This window comes from Hyperolius riggenbachi, chromosome 2 (genome assembly GCF_040937935.1).
Source record: "Hyperolius riggenbachi isolate aHypRig1 chromosome 2, aHypRig1.pri, whole genome shotgun sequence".
In the NCBI taxonomy this organism is placed as follows: Eukaryota; Metazoa; Chordata; class Amphibia; order Anura; family Hyperoliidae; genus Hyperolius; species Hyperolius riggenbachi.
In genome coordinates, this window is record NC_090647.1 from 555,844,217 (window position 1) to 555,866,060 (window position 21,844).

General features: G+C 45.7%; 1 long non-coding RNA gene across 1 annotated transcript in view; it reads right to left on the reverse strand.

Moving 5' to 3' along the window:
* Positions 1–339: 339 nt before the first annotated feature.
* LOC137545131 (uncharacterized) overlaps positions 340–21,844 on the reverse strand; it is a 41,107-nt gene continuing 19,602 nt past the window's right edge. Inside the window, exons 2-4 of the long non-coding RNA XR_011026001.1 lie at positions 17,065–17,144; positions 2,697–2,797; positions 340–405 (exon numbers count right to left, since the gene is read on the reverse strand). This is a non-coding gene — a long non-coding RNA (uncharacterized lncRNA). The remainder of the gene's footprint in view (positions 406–2,696; positions 2,798–17,064; positions 17,145–21,844) is intronic.

The following is a 21,844-nucleotide window of genomic DNA, read 5'->3' on the forward strand; positions in this document are numbered from 1 at the left end:
GAAGGCTACTTCCAGTAGTATAATGCACCATGTGCCCGGGCCCACTTTCCAATAAAGCCAAATACAGACTATTGCATGGGGACAAAAAAAAAAACAAGTTTACTATAACCAATGTTGTGTTATATCCAGGTTTACTATACCCGGTGTTACACCTGTTTACTTATATGAACATTTAGTTTACTATACCCAAAGTTCTACAATATTGCAATTATACTGTATACATATTTTTTTAAAAAAAACTTAAGATTGAAGGAGGACTTAAAGATGAACTTTAACCCAGGATTGCACTTCATCCCAGTCAGTAGCTGATACCCTCTTTCCCACGAGAAATCTTTACCTTTTCTCAGATAGATCATCTGGAGGGGGTTCTGTCCACATGCTCTCTGACACTCCACGGAAGACGTGCTGTATAGAAAGTAAGGCTTTTTATGTCTTCTAGCTTTGTAGACTGAATCAGTTACACAAGAAAAACAACATAAAAGTGTAACTGTTATTACAAGAAAATGTACTCATCCTTTATTGCCTGAGCTTAATCTCTGAAATAAGTCTTCCTATTAATACCTTCATTAAACTAAAAATGATACAGCAATGAAGGTTAGAGAGGGAAGGCGTTGGTAGAACCCTCGGTTGTGGCTTCCAGGCCAGGAGATGAGGAGCGAGTCGGTTTCTGACAGAATCCTCATTCTAATTAAACCCTCCTCTGACAATGTGTTTCATCTCCAAAGTTTAATTACAAGAGTTGGTTAAGTGCTAATCTCCATTCGGCCTTCTGTCTGTCTGCTACCTGAGGCCCAGGGGCGGCGGGCTTTTCTGCAGTTCTTTTAATTAGCATTTGACCTCCATGTTGAAGTCATTAGAGGGGCAGATGACTTCTGCAGGTACTGAAGCGATTCTGATATCCCCTCGCTGGGAACTGGGGGAGCCTATTCCAAATGCACTTATGTTAATAATTTCTGTCCCCAGGGTTTTCACTCCTTAGATAACGGTGTTTTGCTGTATAACTGCAGTATTGTAGTCAGGGCCGGTTCTAGACTTTTTGGTTGTAAGGATGCCCACCCCCCCCCCCCCTCCTCCTCATTTGAAATGATCGCACAGCACCTGACAATTTACTCTGCTTCATTTAGTGTTCTCACATGACATGCTGCAGCTCAACACAATAGCACACTGGCTGGCTGTGAGTCTGTGACAAACTGCTCACCCTCAGCCACTCCATTCCTCCCCCGAACGGCTCCCGACCGCACGGCCCGGGTCGGCTCTCCTGCCTGCACAAAGATGGCCACCAGAGCTGGTCACGGCTGCGCAGTCCGCATAGCCGCAAGTGCGGCTGCGCAGCTCCAGGGCCAACCCCCCGATCCACGTTTCCTGTAGCGTGGATCAGGGGGTTGGCCCTAGACTGATGCAGGTATCTAACTTTTTTTATTTATTTTTTTTTTAAATTTGGCCTCGGAAGTCCTTTAAAGGGACACTTAAGTCAAACAAAAAAAAATGAGTTTTACTCACCTAGGGCTTCCTCCAATGCTTACATCTGAAAATGACGCCTGAGAATAATGGCGCAGTGTTGCCGCTAATCCGTTTGCCGCTTATCGCTATTTAATGTTAAAGCCTTATTGCTATTTAGCGTTAAAGCCTTATTGTTATTTAGCGTTAACACACAGAACCCTCTCTGTACCTATCCCTAACCCATAAACCCCCCCTGGTGGTGCCTAACCCTAACCACCCCCCTGGTGGTGCCTAACCCTAAGACCCCCCCTGGTGGTGTCTAACCCTAACCACCCTCCTGATGGTGCCTAACCCTAAGACCTCCCTGGTGGTGCCTAACCCTAACCACCCCCCTGGTGGTGCCTAACCCTAAGACCCCCCTGGTGGTGCCTAACCCTAACCACCCCCCTGATGGTGGCTAACCCTAAGGCCCCCCCCCCCCCCTGTGGTGCCTAACCCTAACCTTGACAGTGTTACATGAAATCCATTCACCGTTTTGCAGTTAAATAACGTCTGCAGTTTGGCTTATGTAGGGCGCTATTGATAAATAACATTAGTGTGTGCCACTATTGATAAATAACGTTAGTGTGTGCCACTATTGATAAATAACGTTAGTGTGTGCCGTTTTTCTTCTTTTTTCCCTGTGCGCCATTATTATGCAGTACTAACGATAAATAGCGATAAGCGTATCTTTTTAATGCGGCGCCATTTTTATGCATAGGCGCTGTGTGCCATTATTCACTGATCCGCTTCCAATAGCCCCCTGCAGCTGTCCGGTGCCCTCGCCGTCTCCCTCCGATCCTCCTGGCCCCGCCGGCAGCCACTTCCTGTTTCTGTGACAGGAGCTGACAGGCTGGGGACGCGAGTGATTCTTCGCGTTCCCAGACACATTAGCACCCTCTATGCTGCTATATGGTATATGATATATGCTATAGCAGCATAGATGGCGCTATTGAGGCCAGGAACGCGAAGAATCACTCGCGTCCCCAGCCTGTCAGCTCCTGTCACCGAAACAGGAAGTGGCTGCCGGCGGGGCCAGGAGGATCGGAGGGAGACGGCGAGGGCACCGGACAGCTGCAGGGGGCTATTGGAAGCCCCAGGTGAGTAAAACTCTTTTTTTTTTTTTGACTTAAGTGTCCCTTTAAAAACTCAAAGCACAAGCAACCATCGCATAATACCATTTAATAGCTAAAACAATTGTACAGTAGTGCACTCACATTGAATAAAAGTTAATGCGCATATAAAAGTCCATAGGACGTCCTCACTGCCGCTGCTGCGAGATCAGCTTCTCCACCACCGTGCCTGTAGTGTGTAAAACCTGATATATGAAAACAAAAGCCTGTCAGATAATCTGTTTCAATATTACACTGTTCTTAGCATGTCAGGTTGCAGAGATTCTTACAGATTCACCTCTGCAAATGAGACATTCCAAATGTAGCTAAAATCTACACACAATGATTTACAGCTTTTGCCTCTGATATTTAACATGAATAGTAGGAAAATGTTTACACAGCTACTGAGACATTATTTGTGCATTGTTATTTTAGAACATATGGTTTGATAGAGTTCATTTAAGGCTTACTGGTTTTAAAGTACTACTGAAGTGAGAAGAATATGGAGGCTGCCATATTTATTTCCTTTTAGTACAGTAACAGTAACAGTACCAGTTGCATGCCTGGCAGCCCTACTGGTCTATTTGGCTGCAGTAATGTCCAATAACACCTGAAACAAGCATGCAGCCAGAGTCGGGACAAGGTCCTCCAGCACCCAAGGCTGAGACACCAAAGTGCGCCCCTCCATCCCTTCCAGCCGTCACACACTGATAGACTAAGAGGCGCCCCAGGGCCCACAACCTCCCCAACACCTTAATATCTAGTTATATGGCTTGCAGTCACTGCTATGTACCCCCTTTTCTTATTTCTTTCTGCTTCAAACACAATTAGGAATGACAGCTGAATGAATTCTGCGCCCCCTCCTACACTGCGCCCTGAGGCTGGAGCCTCTCCAGCCTATGCCTCGGCCCGGCCCTGCATGCAGCTAATCTTGTCAGATCTGGCAATAATGTCAGAAACACCTGATCTGCTGCATGCTTGTTCAAGGGCTATGGCTGAAAGTATTAGAGGCAGAGGACCAGCAGGATAGCCAGGCACCTGGTATTGCTTAACATGAAAAAATATGGCAGCCTCCATATACCTCTCCTTACAGTTGTTCTTTAAATAAACCACGTTTTCCTCCGTAATGAAGTTTGGCTCGTCTCTCCCCAGAATCGCCGTACAGTTTTCTGGATTAACAGAGATTGACGGTTGCCTCCAGCATAAATCCTCCGCGCAGTGATATCCCCCTTGTACTGCGTGATGTCCGCTGTCCATGCCTGACCTTTCCTGGAATCAATACTGACCCGACCCCTGGCATATATCACTAACATTTATTTTTGTCTGTTCAATATTTTAAGCCCGGGGCAAATCCTTAAAGAGCGACTCTGCGACGCAAGCAAAATGAAACGTCAGGGAAAATTAACCCCCTCCGTGAAGAAAATCAATGCAGACATGATGCTCAGTCTTGTTTTACAAGACATTTCATGTGTAACTGAGCGATCGTGGTACTACAGCCATCAGGCAAATATTACTTTCTAAAACTTTTTAAAAAGTTTAATTTAAAGAGAACCTGAGGTGGATCTTCAGTGGGCAGATGGCACACGGAGGCATGTTCTCTGCCTAATGACATGGCTCTGTGTCCCCCAACCGCCACTCTCTGCCCCTGAGTTTAGCAACAAGATCTGAGGTTAACTCAGAGGTAAACACAGGGGAGAGGAATTCCCTGTTCAGAGCCCAGGGGCGTTCCTGCAGGGTTCCCTGAGCTGCCATTGAGCAGCTCTCCGCCCCATGGCCACGCCTCCTGCAATGCCCCCACCCACCCCCCTCCCTGCACGCTATGATAAACAAACAGTCTCTCAGTGCAACATCATGACCTATAAGGCACAAAAGTGAAAGTGGGCCATTGTGGCCCACAGGAGCGTCGGGTAGAGTTTTTGCGGCTACCTGATCCACTCAGCCCTGCGGATCAGATAGCCTACTTTCTTTTCCTTTTTTGAGCCCACCTCAGGCACTGTTTAAAAAAAAAATCAAACTTCCAAATCACAGGGAGGCTGCACTGTCCAGTTTAAACCAGTCCTCTCTTTCCCTGCTCGTATCATTGGTCCTCTGCTTTCCCAGAAACACACACAATGCAGGAAGCATCTAGAAAACTGCATGTATGTTTATGGTACTTTTTATAACCAAAGTGGTATTTCCCCTTCAAGAACAACTGTAGTGAGAGGTATATGGAGGCTGCCATATTTATTTCCTTTTAAACAATGCCAGTTGCCTGGCAAACCTGCTGATCTGTTTGACTGCAGTAGTGTCAGAATCACACCTGAAACAAGCATGCAGCTAATCTTGTCAGATATGCCAATCATGTCAGCAACACCTGATCTGCTGCATGCTTGTTCAGGGGCTATGGCTGAAAGTAACAGAAGCAGAGGATCAGCAGGGCTGCCAGGCAACTGGTATTGCTAATGAGGAAATAAATATGGCAGCCTCCATATCCCTCTCAATTCTGTTGTCCTTTAGAGGCCCACAACAGTTTCCTCGTCCTACGCGGGCCTTTGGTGGCAGAGCTGTGTAAGAAGCTTCCTGATTAATGTCAAATGAATTCACTGGTCTGGAGACCAGACACTGGCTACTTCCTGATCCACAGACTGGCTGTGCTGTAAACTGCAATCTTTCTAGAGGGATTCAGTCTGTGCCCCCTGACTTATTTATATATGTGTACTTTTTACTGATAGGTACTTGCGTTTGGATAGCATTGACCTGAGGAAGCAGGTAAAGCCAGCGAAATTCGTTGTCATACTCTTGTTTTTCGGTATAAATAAATTGTCTAGTTTAAAGTGAATGAGAATTGTTTAAAAAAACAAAGCCAGATACCTAAGGAGAGGGAAGGCTCTGAGTCCTAATGAGCCTTCCTGCTCCGCTCTCGGTCCCCGTTCCAGCGCTGGCGCCCTCGTAGCAGTATTCGACCAATTTGCTCAAATACTGCTGTGTCCGCCACCAAAGCCACCAAAGGGAGCCTTCAGAAGGCCTGAGCGCTCCCGAAGACATGCTGCTCCATACTGCGCAGGTGCGAGCGCCCTTCCCCCTCATAGGGTAAGTATTCCCCAGAGGGTTTTTTTTTTTTTTTTGGCTTGCGTAATCTCTTTGAGGCTCCCTGCACACTGCAAATCCATTTCTGTTTCCGATTCCGATTTGCAATTCCGATTTTCCTTGAATGCTATCAACAGAAAAACGCAGAAAAAAAACGTAGCATGCTGTAACGATTCAAAATCGGAATCGCAAGTAAAAAAACGATAAAAAAAATCGGAATCGCATGCAGTGTGCAGGGAGCCTCAGGCCTTGTTCACATCTACAATTGAAATCGCTGACGCCAGCGTGTTTTGATTTTTTGCTCGATTTTTTTTTCCGCCTCCCGGCGCTCACCTGCGCTCTGCGATTTTTTTATAAAGCGCTTTTGCACAGCGATTCTGTTTGTTCACTTCTTGACGTCAGTCAGGAGGTGAACCCTTTCACCCGGAAATGAACAAATACAATGTACATATTCATGAAATAGATCGGGGAGGTCACTATACAAAGCATTTTTGGTGAGCGGATCGAAATTGAACCGCTCAGATGTGAACACTCTCATAGGGAATCATTGCACAAGCTCTTTTAGGGCGATTTTGAAAATCGGCAGCACTTAAAAAAGGCGTAAAAACGCCCTAAGTGTGAACAAGCCCTAAATGATGTACTTAGTGCCTGATGACAGTGGCATAGCTAAGGAGCTGTGGGCCCCGATGCAAGTATTACAATGGGGCCCCCCAAGCACTCTCTACATAACAATTGATATGGCGCACCAAACCTGCCAATGGCAACTACAGTGTCAGAGGTGCAAGAAGGGGATGGGGAACTGTTTGTTAATGATTACCACTATTCAAAGTATCTATAGAAGTGATTTTGAGCACAGGACCAATAGAGAGCTAATACTGTAGTTCAGGGAGGGCCCTTCGGGGCCTCTTTGGCTCAAGGGCCCCGATGTGGTCGTAACCTCTGCAACCTCTATTGCTACGCCCCTACCTGATGATAATGAAACTGAAACCTACACATAGCCATAAATACTTAGATTGCTTTCTATACAGCCTACTGTGTTCTGTTTAGTGATGGGAATTCCGGCTCTTCTCAGAGAATCGGCTCTTCTGAATCGGCTTCCATTAAAGAGCCGGCTCTTATGGCTCTCAATCGGCTCTTCATTAAATATCACTGGACACCACTCAGAATCGGAGTAAAAGCCCCGCCCCCGTCTCCATGACAACTCCAGACTGCTTCGCTGACTGGGGCAATCCCTCCTGCTACTGCTCTGCTCCGCCCCATACACTCCTACAAGCTGCAAGAGGAGGACTACATCTCCCAGCATGCCTCAGCGCCCTTTATTGCAGAGCTCTGTGGGGCGGCTGAGGCATCGGCTCTTTTAAAACTGAGAGCCGGCTCTTGTCGTTCACAGCAAACGACCCATCACTAGTTCTGTTCCATCTATGGCCTTCACAATCCAGCAAGGTACGAGCTAAAGGCCCCAGAGCACCCCGACATATCACAGCCGCCCCGGGTCATAAATAAAGGAGGGACAGGAAGGAGCGGTCCTTGTTATACAGGAAGGGGGGACGGTCGGTGAAGCCTGAGAATGATGGAGGCGCTTAGTCAGCTCTGAAGCCAGCTGACACCTGACCCCATCAATTCGACAAATTGAAACAGTCTGTCATCGGCGGAATCAATCCATACAGAATACTTGTTGCAGCATTTTTCATTCTCGGCTGAAAACACATCAAAGCCGAGGCGAAAAATGAGCCGTTTTTATGAAGTCTCCAGCTGAGACATTTCCCACCTCTTGTCTGAGATACAGAGGATCCTATCAGTTTATTAGCAGTGGCGATCAGCGCAGTAAGCCTAAAGGGGCCCATACACTCAGCCGATTTTCAGCCAATCGATCTATTGAAATCGATCAATCGCAAATCAATTGACCAATCGATCGATTTTCGGACGATTTCGATCGATTTCAATCGATCTGATATGTTGGAAAATTTAGGCTTATCTCTTGGGATAACTTACTATTTTGCATTGGACCTAATGGAAATCTGATGGCAACAAAATGCCATCAGATCGATTTTCAATAGATTTCATACTGAAATGTTCCTAAACACATCAGATAGATCAGAAAATCTACTGATGATCTATCTGCTGCTAATCTAACGAGTGCATGGCCACCATTAGAACGACATGCAAAGTGCAGGCAGCCAATCATAGGACACAGTACTGTGGTGAGACGTCACATCTGATTGGTAGCTGTGAGTGATGACACTTTGTACTGTATCATTGCACTTTGCATGGACTTAAAGAGAAACCGTAACCAAGAATTGAACTTCATCCCAATCAGTAGCTGATACCCCCTTTCCCATGAGAAATCTTTACCTTTTCACAAACTGATCATCAGGGGGTCTGTATGGCTGATATTGTGGTGAAACCCCTCCCACAGTGTGATGTCAGGACCATGGTTCTGACATCACACTGTGGGAGCCTTATTGCATTGTGGGAAATAACAGCTGTTTCCAACTGCCAAAAAAGCAAGCAGCATCTCCTTCCACTGACATCACCTACCAGCAGTAAAAATGTCACCATGTGATAAATGTCAGACTATAAATCAGGGAGAGGAAAGAATTTACAATGAGCAAACACTGACTAAATCATTTATACATAATTATTATAAAAATTAAGCACTTTTTTATTACATTATTTTCACTGGAGTTCCTCTTTAACAAGTTACGGCACTGCGGGCAGTATAGCTACGCCCTGCAGAACTTCATCTGAAGTCCCAGGCACGTAGATTTTAGTCTATTGCTGCGATCGCCGCTGTGCACGCTCCCGTTTGGCCGCACGCGCAGTTCTCGTCGCCGCCCGTTAGTGCTGGGATCAGTGAATGGGAACACAGTGCTCATTCACCAATCTAAGGGCCTGGGATAAATAAATACCGGCATCAACAAGATGCCGTGTTCATTGACTAAAATGAAAGTATAGCATAAACGCGTTAATTCCTGTAACATTATTATTATTATTATTTAGTATTTATATAGTGCCGACATATTACGCAGCGCTGTACAGTGTATATATATATATATATATATATATATATATATCTATATATATATATATATATATATCTTGTCACTAACTGTCCCTCAAAGGAGCTCACAATCTAATCCCTACCATTGCCATATGTCTATATTATGTAGTGTAAGTACTGTAGTCTAGGGCCAATTTTTAGGGGGGAGCCAATTAACTTATCCGTATGTTTTTGGGATGTGGGAGGAAACCAGAGTGCCCGGAGGAAACCCACACAGACACTCTTTGCAGATAGTGCCCTGGCTGGGATTCGAACCAGGGACCCAGCGCTGCAAGGCGAGAGAGCTAACCACTACGCCACCGTGCTGCCCCGTAACATGTGAATGCAGTGAAAAGTAAATAATCAGAATAAAGTGTGGAGGACATCTAGAGCCAAAAAGTAAAATTACTCGGACAAACTTCCCAATAAAAAATAATATACTATCCCATTAATTAACCCCTTACCTCTCCTCCTATACTGTAGATAACAAAATAAAACACTTTGATATAAAAAAGGGACATTTACAAAACAATACATAAATAGTTACCTTAGGGACTACATTTTTTTAATATGTATGTCAAGACTGCAAAACTGAAAAAATACACCTTTATTTCCAAATTAAATATTGTCGCCATAGATTGTGATAGGGACAGAATTTAAATGGTGTAATAACCGGGACTAATGGGCAAATAGAATACGTGGGTTTGAATTATGGTAGAATGTATTATTGTAAAACTATATTGGCTGAAAACTGAGCAATAATTAATGTTTTCCATTTTCTTTTCTTATTATTCCTGTTAAAATGCACTTAAAATAAAATAATTTGTAGCATCATTTACCACCCAAAGAAAGCCTAATTGGGGATGAAAAGTTATTGGGAGGAATGCTGTAAAGTGAAAATTGCTCTGATCCTTGAGGCTTCTTTCCCACCAGGACATTGCGTTTAGGGGACGTTATAGGGCACATAACGTGCCCCTAACGCAACGCCTGGTGGTGTTGGAGCAGGACGCTACCAAGAGCCGCGTTACAAGCAGCTCTTGGTGCGCCTGCTCTGTCGGAGGCGCTGCGGAGACCATGTGAGCGGAGCTCTCCACATCACGTGGTCCCGCCAGCCAATCAGCGGCCGCTCCAAGAAGTAAACACTGCAAGTGCAGTGAATGGCAAGTAGCCATGTGCCTGGCTACGTAGCGGCCTCTCCTCGCCTCCTCTCCGCCCCTAAAATAAATAAAAAAAAAACATACTGAGCATGTGCAAACAGTCTAATGCGGCTTAAGCCGCTAGAACGCATAGTACGCTGCACTTTAAACAAACGTGCAGCGTTACTGTGTAACGCAACGTGGGCACTGTGAACAGCCCATTGATTTTTCATTACTGTGAGTTGGGCTGCGTTACAGGCTGCACTAACGTGCGCCTGTAACGTCTAACTGTGAAAGCAGCCTAAAGGACAACTGAAGTGAGAGTTATATGGAAGCTGCCATATTTATTTCCTTTCAAGCAACACCAGTTGCCTGGCTGTCCTGTTGATCCTCTACCTCTCATACTTTTAGCCATAGACCCTGAACAAGCATGCAGCAGATCAGGTGTTTCTGACATTACTGTCAGATCTTACAAGATTAGCTACACGCTTATTTCTGGTGTTATTCAAAATCTACTTCAGCCAAGTAGACAAGCAGGACTGCCAGGCAACTGGTATTGTTTAAAAGGAAATAAATATGGCAGCTTCCATATAACTTTCACTTCAGTTGTCTTTGAAAAACAAAAGTTTGCTTTCCTAAAACAGAAAGAATTTGCGATAATTCAGGTTGGAGTGAGCTTGAGATGTCTCCCAGTGCAACACTGCTGAATATATGCAAATTAACCATTCAGTTGTCCTTTAAGGGGGAAAAAAAACCCTAGTGGTTAACTAGTTAATGAACAACCATCACAGAAAAATGTTAAAATATAAAACACATACATATAAAATATAGATTTCACCCAAAGTAAAATGCACTATTAATTACTTTTTTTTCCTATGTTGCTGTCATGTACAGAAGCTAGTGAAAATCTGACAGGTTTTGGACTAGTCTATCTCCTCACGGGGCATTCTCAAGGTTCTCTTCCTAAATAAAAACACTTACTTGAACAGCAGTTGCTCTCAGTCTAACTGCCAAAATAGTGTGCAAATCAGTAGAGATATCTTTTTATAGATCGTTTTCAGGAAGTGCTATTGTAAAGAATAAAAGTAATACTGATAATCCCCCATATGAAATGGCCTAGTCAACAATCTGATAGGTCTACCAGCTTTTGAATACCTACTGACAGTGACAGCAACACGGGAAAAAAAAGTAATTGATACTGGTGCATTTCACCTGGAACGCTGCTCCCTAGTGGAGACAAGCCCTAATGTCAGCATATTATGTTATTAATCACCACCTTTCTCCCAGCCTGAACTACATCTTGCGGTGGACTCTACTCCCCCCAGACTTGGGTATGTGCATTACTATTTATTACACGTACAGCCACCAGCTCATATGCTGGCCTGTTAATCATGTTATAGGATCATACAGTGTTCACAGGTTTATTATTAAATTGATTGCTCATCATGAGCACATGCTGTTGCATTGGTACTTTATCTTCCTTTCTTGTGATACATTTGTTTTTTCTTCCTTGCACGCTGTTTATTTTAGGTACAACATAGGACCCGGGCAGAGCAGGATCATCCAAAAGACAACGTAGGCAGGTGCCCGGGGCGAAATCTGTGTCAGGGGGCCCAACTGCCACTTTTTTTTTGAGCCTCAGCATCAGGCTTCCTGCCTTGTCTCATCTTACGTTGATGCTTCATCTTCACCTTCCTGGAGATGCATCATTATTACCAGGGCTGGTTGTAGAAAGTTGTGAGGATGCCCCCCCAACTGTACCCCCCCTCCCCCCCCCACACACACACAATCATATTTTGCCTCCCTCATATCCTCCCACTCACACAATCCAAAGCGCCTGTTCAGCACTTTCAACTCCTTTCTCTGTCCACCCCTTCCTCCTCCTTCTTCATGCTTATCAGCTGAAGAATTGGCAACATACTTTACAAATAAAATTGCCAAAATCCATAGTGTGTTTTCCATGCAGGCATCAAACTCCATCTCCACTCCTCTTGTTGACTGCTCTCTTTCCACTTTCTCTCAACTCTCTGAACATTCTCTCTCCTCTCTTATCTCCAAATCGCATCTAACCACCTGTTCTTTGGTTCCTATCCCATCCCATCTTATTCCACAGCTATCCTCATCCCTGATCTCTGCCCTAACATCGCTGTTTAACCTATCCCTCTCCACTGAAATTTTTCCATCCTCACTCAAGAATGCTGTTGTAACACCACTACTTAAAAAAACATCTCTAGACCCCACTGAACTTGCTTACTACCGCCCAGTGTCACTTCTCCCATTTGCATCTAAATTACTTGAACTTAAATTAATGCTAAACTAAGTCAGTATTTATCTTCAAATTTCCTGCTTGATCAGTTCCAGTCTGGCTTCTGGCCAAACCACTCCACAGAAACAGCCCTCACCAAAGTAGCTAATGATCTCCTCACAGCTAAATCCAAAGGCTATTATTCCATACTCATCCTTCTAGATCTGTCATCAGCATTTGACACTGTCGACCACACTTTACTATTCATCTTTACTATTTACTATTTCATCTTTACTATTCATCCTATTCATCTATAGGAATAAAGGATCTCGCTCTGTCCTGGATATCTTCCTACCTCTCTGGAAGGTCTTTCACTGTTTCTTGTTTAGATTAGGCCTCCTCTTCACATCATCTGTCTGTAGGAGTACCTCAAGGCTCTGTCCTTGGTCCCCTCCTCTTCTCCATCTACATGCGCGGTCTTGGTAACTTAATCAACTCATTTGGTTTTCAATACCACCTATCTGCAGATGATACACAACTGTACCCCTCTGCCCGAGACCTTAACTCCCTCCTCACACGGGTTCCCGACTGCCTTTCCGCTATTTCATGTCCTCTCGCTTCTTAAAACTTAATATGAATAAAACAGAACAAATAGTCTTTCTACCATCTCTGTCCACTTCTTTGCCTGATATTACAATAAAGGTTTTAACACGCCTATAACTTCAGTTCCCAAAGCACGGTGCTTAGGGGTAATATTTGATTCTTCTCTCTCATTTATTCCTCACATTAACTCCCTAACCAGCTCCTGTCATCTCCAACTCAAAAACATAGCACACATCCGACCTTTTCTCTCTCATGACACAACCAAAATGTTAGTACATTATATCTTGTTTGGACTATTGCAATATATTGCTTGGTGGACTTCCAACTAACCGACTATCACCGCTCAATTCTGTACTGAACTCTGCTGCTCAACTCTTTCATCTCTCCTCTCGCTCTTCCTCTGCTGCTCCTCTCTGTCAAGCTCTTCACTGGCTACCAATCAACCAGAGGATCCAGTTCAAACTCTTAACCCCAACCTACAAAGCTCTCCACAATCTCTCTCCCCTGTACATCTTAGTTTCCAGATACCAACCCAACCACAATCTCAGATCTGCACACGAGCTTCTTTTATCCTCTTCTACAATTACCTCCTCACATTCACGTATACAAGACTTCTCACATGCCTCACCCCTCCTCTGGAATGCCCTTCCACAGCACATCCGCCACTCTCCCACCTTTGAAATCTTTAAACGCTCCCTCAAAACCCACCTTTTCCGACAAGCATATTCTCTAGCTTAGGCCATGCACCCTTCAACCTTGCGTCTACATTTACTCCTTACTAAATAACGTAATTACGCACCGCCTGTACATATACTGTATACTTCCCCTACCTCTTGTTTCCACCCCATTCCTTTAGAATGTAAGCTCACAAGGGCAGGGCTCTCACCCTTTTGTGTCTTGGAATGTTATTAATTTAATTGCTTACACTCTGTTGTTAGTCATCATGTTAAATTTGCTATTGTAATCACCAGTTCTGTATTTTGTACCAGTGTTTATATTTGGATGTATATCATTGTCTGTTACATTATGCATCCCTTGTTTGTTTTATTACCTTGTACAGCGCCACAGAATATGTTGGCGCTTTACAAATACATAATAATAACAGAGTGCATCCTAGTCATGTAGACTGTTTGGGCCGTGGCAGCGAGCTGATCCCGCTAGGAATGTGACCGCAATGATGCAGAATGCGGCGTCTTGCATGTGCGACGTGTGTAATAAAGTAAAGAGAACCTCGCATTAGACGGTGACTCATCGCTACAGACCTCGCTGTTTACAAGGCTCCCGAGACCTTCAACACTTTAATCTCTGGCAATATAAGAAACGCCAAGGCGAGCTCAGGCTCTACGCCGCTGCTCCCTGGGCTTCTGTTGCCATGGATACCAGTATACGGTCACTTCCTACTCAGACTAGTAAATGAAGTTGGTAGAAAAAGGGCATCATGTTGACAGGGCCCTGATATTGCTTCCTGGCCCCTGGAAATAATATAGCCTATATTTCTGAAGCAGCAACACTCTATGGCATCTAATTTGTATGCGAAGGGCGGTGATGTCAGGCTTGTGAAGTGTAATGTATACATGTGTAAAAGCAATGTCATTCCTCAACATCTGAAATATATAGAAAATTGGAAAGAGGACCTGTAGTGAAAATAACAATGAATTAAATTGCTTTTTTTTTTATTTTTATCTTTTTACAATCTTTCCTCTCTCTGAAATTTATCACAATGGCAGCATCTTTAGAACTGCCAGGTGATCTCTGTGGAATGTTTGTTAAATGATAGTTCTAAAGCCAGTAAAAAAGATCTCTAGTCTCCCAGAATTCCCAGACTCACTGGATGTTACTGTGAGCAGCGCTGTACACAGAGCAGCCTGGCGGCACATGAAAATCGCCTGGAGCCCAGAAGGTGAGTTATTACTAACACCACGCCCCCGCTGCCAGACATTTCTTCAATGAAGGGGGAGTATGGAGGGGGACCCGAGGAGAGGGAGGGAGGAGTCGGGTCCCCTGCCCCCCTGGCTTAGTCCCATTGTGCTGCTGCTACCTCCTCCCCCCCCCCCCCCTCCTTCGCTGTAATCCCACGGCCTACAGGGGAAACATATGGCTGGTTAACCAATACTGGGGCACCTAAGACTGGCTAACTTGTACTGGGGAACCTATGGCTGGCTAACCTATACTGGGGAACCTATGGCTGTCTAACCTGTACTGGGGCACCTATACTGGGGAACCGAAGGCTGGCTAATCTATACTGGGGCACCTAAGGCTGGCTAACCTATACTGGGAAACCTATGGCTGGCTAACCTGTACTAGGGCACTTATACTGGGAGGCTAAATATCGCATCATCAATAACATTTTCGAGCCCATGGGGGCAGGGAAAGGGGGCACAATTTTTACACCCTTGCCCTCGGAGCAATTTAGCCTAAAAACTGCCCCCTGGCTGCAGAAGATGTCAGTGCTATATAAATACATAATAATAATATGGTAGGACATTAGACTATGACTATGGTAGGGATTAGATTGTAAGCTCCTCTGCGGACAGTCAGTGACATGACTATGTACTCTGTGAAGTGCAACAGATGTCAGTGCTATATAAATACATAATAATATCATGGTAGGATATTAGACTATAACCATGGCAGGATTAGATTGTGAGCTCCTCTGAGGACAGTCAGTGACATGACTATGTACTCTGTAATGTGCTGCAGAAGATGTCATTGCTATATAAACACATAATAATAATAATATGGTAGGACATTAGACTATGACCATGGTAGGATTAGACTGTGAGCTCCTCTGAGGACAGTCAGTGACATGACTATGTACTCTGTAAAGTGCTGCAGAAGATGTCATTGCTATATTAACACATAATACTACTACTACTACTACTACTACTAATAATAATAATAATAATATGGTAAGGCATTAGACTAGGACTATGGTAGGATTAGATTGTGATCTCCTCTGAGGACAGTCAGTGACATGACTGTGTACTCTGTAAAGTGCTGCAGATGTCAGCACTATATAAATACGTAATAATAATACGGTAGGACATTAGACTATGACTATAGTAGTATTACACTGTGAGCTCCTCTGAGGTCAGTGACATGACTATGTGCTTTGTAAAGTGCTGCAGAAGATGACAGTATTTCAGGTGACAGCACTTCTCTATGTCTCTGATGGGGCTTGAGAAGAGACAGGGTGGATTATGGGATGTTATGCCTTGACAAGGCTGTAATTCTGTGGCTGTTGGTTGCCCGTGGTGAGCAGAGCGGTGTCACTGTCACAGCTACGCTGCCTTCCCTTGTATAGAGACTCCCGGCTGAAGACATGACTGCCAGCACTTTTGTCTCCTGCGTGATGTCTGCACCGTTTCCCCCACAATGCTCTGTCTTTCCTGTGATGAGTTATATTGTGGCTGCGGCGCTGCTATCTCCTCGCGCGGTGACATCTGTCACTGAGGACACTAGTGATCAGCCTTATCTGTCACCAGCAGGGACAGCAGAGTGATGGAGGGACAGTGAGTGCCAGCTGACAGTCACTGCTCTCTGGGTCACAGCAGGAGGCAGAATGACAGTAATGGGGCACCTGTAGGCCAGGCAGAAAGCAGAGCGTGGCTTACTGCACTCTGTGCTGCCTCCTCTATGCTGGCCCCAAATATTCATAGAAAACCAACTTCCCATGTCTATAAAGATACATTGTTCTATTCAGTGGCATGACCGGGGTCGGATTTAGGCCAAGGCCGCCTAGGCCACGGCCTAGGACACCACAGGAGCAACAGCATCAAAGCAGCAGGCTAAACTGGTGCAGCATTTGCAAGCTTGCAAATGCTGCAATGAAGGGAGATCAGGCTAGTGCCTGACTGCGGTACTCTGCTGCCAGCCACCTGTGCAGCAGCCACCTTGCTCTCTGTGCACGTTTGCATTGTGGCCGGCGGCTATGGACTTGGTCAGCATTGGAGATGGAAAGGAAGAGGAAGCTTCTGCACTGGAGATGAGCGGAGAAATGAGTGACACTGATAGCTGCTGCGGTGTAAAGTCGAGCTGGCTACCTATACTGAAAGGGAGGGGGGAGGAGGGATTAAGGGAGTTATCTGGCTACCTATACTGGAGGGAAAGGGGAGGAGTCATCTGGCTACCTATACTGGGGGAGGGGGTAATCAGGCTACCTATACTGAGGGGGGAGGGGTCATCTGGCTAACTATACTAAAAGGAGGGCGGCTGGTGACAGTGGCCTTGGATGGTAAAGAGTACAAATTCGGCCCTGGGCATGACAATAGCCCTTGCAACCCTGGCAGTCACATTGGGGGGAAGGAGGGCAGAGGCTGAGGCAGCCTGGTCCTAACTATCCTGGGGTGCATGGTAGCTTGGCAGTGGAGCTTCATACTGTACCTAGTTCCGTTGGCAGGACAAGTCCTCTTTACTTCCTCTTCAGTGTAGTCGCCGTGAAGTCACTTCTTGTAGCAGAGGTCCTACCAGACAAAGAGACAGAGTCTAAAATAGGGTAGTATTTATCACAGATAGCTATTACAGAGGCACTGTAGTGATATGTAGTAGAATGTAGTAAATTATTTAGGATACACGCTTATATGGACGTCAACCAGCGCGTGTGTGATGTCACCCTGCGGGGGAGTGCCGAGAACTATGGGTTTGGCAGGGGACTGGCATAGCTGAGGGTGACTAGATCCGTCCAGTGGATCACTTGGAGGACGCCAGCTGTCGTACACACGCCTGATTATCGTCATTATCGGCAAAACCAACTTAAAAACGGGGGCAGCAGGCATGTTTAGTGGGCTCTCCTCATGCTCACCGCTCCCCCCATTCTCCTCCATCCCCAGGGGCGTAGTAATAGGGGTTGCAGAGGTTGCAACCGCATCGGGGCCCTTGGGCCAGGGGGGCCCCGAAAGGGCCTCCCTCAACTACATTATTAGCTCTCCAGTGGTCCTGTGCTTATAATAATCACTTATAGATACTTTGAATAGTGGTAATCAGTAACAAGCTGTTTCCCATCCCCTTCTTGCACCTCTGACACTGTAGTTGCCATTGGCAGGTTTTGGTGCGCCGTATTAATTGTTATGTATAGAGTGCTTGAGGGGCCCCATTGTAAAACTTGCATCGAGGCCCACAGCTCCTTAGCTACGCCACTGTCCACCCCCCTCCGTTACCACATACTGATCCCCTGAACAGACTTCCGGGTCAGGGTAGCCGCGGATGACTGCGCAGGAGCTGCGTTGGTGACAGGCGTTCTTGCTCATGCGCCCACTGATGGGAGCGCCCTACACATGCGCACTATGTCACAACTATGTAGTGCACATGCACAGAGCACGCCTGGCCCGTTTTTAAATTAGTAAGGTATCCTTTAAGTCATGCATGTGTACAAGGCTTTAGCAATTTTATCCATCAAGTTATTTTTACAATAGGTCCTCTTTAAATCAGCACTAATCTCTAAAGCGTCACATCTGTGTCATCCGCTACAACAGTTTAATAGTCTAATTCTCTGTGTAAGGAACATCCTATCAATCTGCATTACGCGGCATTACTCTCCCCATCTCACGCCTCTTCTTCCGGTTATAAAGTCCCTCCCCAGACGCGGGAGGCGTTCTGCCGCCAGTAATCGTCGTGATCTCAGCGTTTGTCAGGGGAGGAGAGAGTAAGCGAAAGTATCGGTGACTAATCCGAGCTGCCCTGGGAATAGACCGCCACCAGCAGCCCAGATCCGGGATAATAATGAGTACATCTCGCTTCCACATTATTCCTGGAATTAATTGGCAGGGAATGAAATAACGCCGCGATGTGTACAGAACCGGCTTCTGAGGACAAGAGAGAAACAGGAAAATAAAAACAAGTAACAAAGGCAGGCATTATCTGTCATCAAGTGAAAATGTAGGACAAAAATGTAACAAAATATTTTTGAGCCTAAAACGAGGTGGAATAAAAGTTTTATACATACCTGGGGCTTCCTCCAGCCCGCTCCGCGCAGATCGCTCCCTCGTCAGCGTCAATATCCTCCTAGACGCTCGGGTAGCAGACCCATTCTACGCGGCCAGTTGGCACAGGCACAGTGTGGCCAAGCCCGCTTCCCCGCCTCACTCCTGGCGACAGGAGCGCGCAGCCATGCTGCACATGCGCAGTACACCCGACTGTCCACGGAGAACAGGGCTGCTACCAGAACGATTTGTGCGTAGGGGGCTGGAGAAAGCCCCCGGTATGTATAAAACTTTTATTGTCTTTTTTTTTGAGGGACCATGTACCCAGAAAGCGATGGATGACCTGCTGATGCAGGAGAGATAAACGTACAGATTCTTAAAGGATACCCGAAGTGATATGTGACATGATGAGATAGACATAGGTATGTACAGTGCCTAGCACACAAATAGCTATGTTGTGTTCCTTTTTTTTCTTTCTCTGCCTGAAAGAGTTAAATATCAGGTATGTAAGTGGCTGACTCAGTCATGACTCAGACAGGAAGTGACTACAGTGTGACCCTTACTGATAAGAAATTCCAACTATAAAACACTTTCCTAGCAGAAAATGGCTTCTGAGAGCAGGAAAGAGATATAAAGGGTTGATAGTTCATAGATTTTAGCTCTGGCATACTTCAATGAATGAGTCAATGAGCAAAAACAATAAAACAGTTAAAACTTAAAAAGTACATAAAATAAAACTGTGGAACATTTTAAAAAGTCATCTTTACGAGAAGGAAGATAGATAAAATAATTTATTTAATTAGTTTATTTTTGCATCGGGTGTCCTTTAAAGGATACCGTAGCGCAAAAAAAAATTAAAAACGGATCAGTCTGCGTTCAGGTTGATCCATTTTAAAAACCTGAATGGACGGTCCAGATTTGCAGCATTTTCCCGGACCGTGATCGCTCCCGCATACAGGAGGGGTAGTGAAGGGCAATGTAAAAATAAATCCCCCTCTTTGCAGGCAGTTTTGGACACAGAAAGGGATCCGTTTCTGTCTCACAGCCTGTGGGTGGGGAGGGGGCCACCATGCCGTAGGGGAAGCAGCCAGGACGGGGGTAACAGCGGTCATCAGGGAGGGGTTTTCCCCTACCCTCACCTGCGTCCCCCGCTCCCCCTCCAGCTATTTGTGCAAAAGGTGTTAAAATGTAAAGTATGCGGCGAGTGGGGAGCTTACCTTCTCTCCACTTCCTCCACTCGCCACGTCAGTTCCTGCAATGCTGCCCTCCGAAGTATAGAGGGCAACATTGCAGGAAGTCGAGCAGCGAGCGGTGGAACGCAAGGAGAGAAGGTAAGCTCCCCGCTCGCCGCATGCTTTACATTTTAACAAGTTTTGCACAAATAGCTGGAGGGGTAGCGGGGATGGGGGACCGACCGCTGTCACCCCCGTCCTGGCTTCTTCCCCTCCAGTTCGGCGCCCTCCCCTGGGCATACGTTTCCACAGACTGGAAACGTATGCTCTAAACATATTTAAAAAGTTAAAAAAGGAGGACAAAAAAAAAAATACCAAACCAGATCCGCTTCAAACAGATGCGATCTGTAAACGGAGTAGTGTGGAACTTACCTAATGGAGGGGGACGAAGGAGAAGGGGGGGGGGAGCGTTAGGCATGAAAAGAGCCCACTACACATGCCTGCTAGTGCTCCCCCTGTTATTAAATTGTGTTTGGGCTAAGTTATGCTTTAAAGGAATACTGTAGGGGGTCGGGGGAAAATGAGCTGAACTTACCCGGGGCTTCTAATGGTCCCCCGCAGACATCCTGTGCCCGCGCAGCCACTCCCCGATGCTCCGGCCCCGCCTCCGGCTCACTTCTGGAATTTCTGACTTTAAAGTCAGAAAACCACTGCGCCTGCGTTGCCGTGTCCTCGCTCCCGCTGATGTCACCAGGAGTGTACTGCGCAGACACAGACCATACTGGGCCTGCGCTGTGCGCTCTTGATGACATCAGCGGGATCGAGGACACGGCAACGCAGGCGCAGTGGTTTTCTGACTTTAAAGTCAGAAATTCCAGAAGTGAACCGGAGGCGGGGCCGGAGCATCGGGGAGTGGCTGCGCGGGCACAGAATGTCTGCGGGGGACCATTAGAAGCCCCGGGTAAGTTCAGCTCATTTTCCCCCGACCCCCCTACAGTATCCCTTTAAGTCTTGTACACTTGCTTAATTGAAGCAGTTGGAAAACAAATTAATTATTGTATTTGTAAAGTGCCATCATATTACGCAGGACAAATAAATACTTATAATGGTACAAAGGAAGACAGGCGTAACACATAACAAGGTTAATCAACATAGGACAAAGCTGTACAAGGGAATCAGTACAACATATATGATCATGTGATTTGGGGCTGGTTAGGTAGGTCCAGTAATACAAGTATGAGGCTGTCATAGGAAAGGAGCACACGACCATGTAGAATTCACTAGGGAAGGGAGAGGGTACAAGATACATGATCATGTGATTTGGGCTGGTTAGGTAGGTCCAGTAATACAAGTACAAGGCAGTCATAGGAAAGGAGCACACAATCATGTAGAATACACTAGAGAAGGGAGAGGGTACAAGATACATGATCATGTGATTTGGGCTGGTTAGGTAGGTCCAGTAATACAAGTATGAGGCAGTCATAGGAAAGGAGCACACGATCATGTAGAATACACTAGGGAAGGAAGAGGGTACAAGATACATGATCATGTGATTTGGGCTGGTTAGGTAGGTCCAGTAATACAAGTACAGGCTGTCATAGGAAAGGAGCACATGATCATGTAGAATTCACTAGGGAAGGGAGATGGTACAAGATACATGATCATGTGATTTGGGCTGGTTAGGTAGGCTCAGTAATACAAGTACGAGGCTGTCATAGGAAAGGAGCACATGATCATGTATATTACACTAGGGAAGGGAGAGGGTACAAGATGCATGATCATGTGATTTGGGCTGGTTAGGTAGGTCCAGTAATACAAGTACAGGCTGTCATAGGAAAGGAGCACATGATCATGTAGAATACACTAGGGAAGGGAAGGGTACAAGATACATGATCATGTGATTGGGGCTGGTTAGGTAGGTCCAGTAATACAAGTATGAGGCTGTCATAGGAAAGCAGCACACGGTCATGTAGAATACACTAGGGAAGTGAGAGAGTACAAGATACATGATCATGTGATTTGGGCTGGTTAGGTAGGCCCAGCAATACAAGTATGAGGCTGTCATAGGAAAGG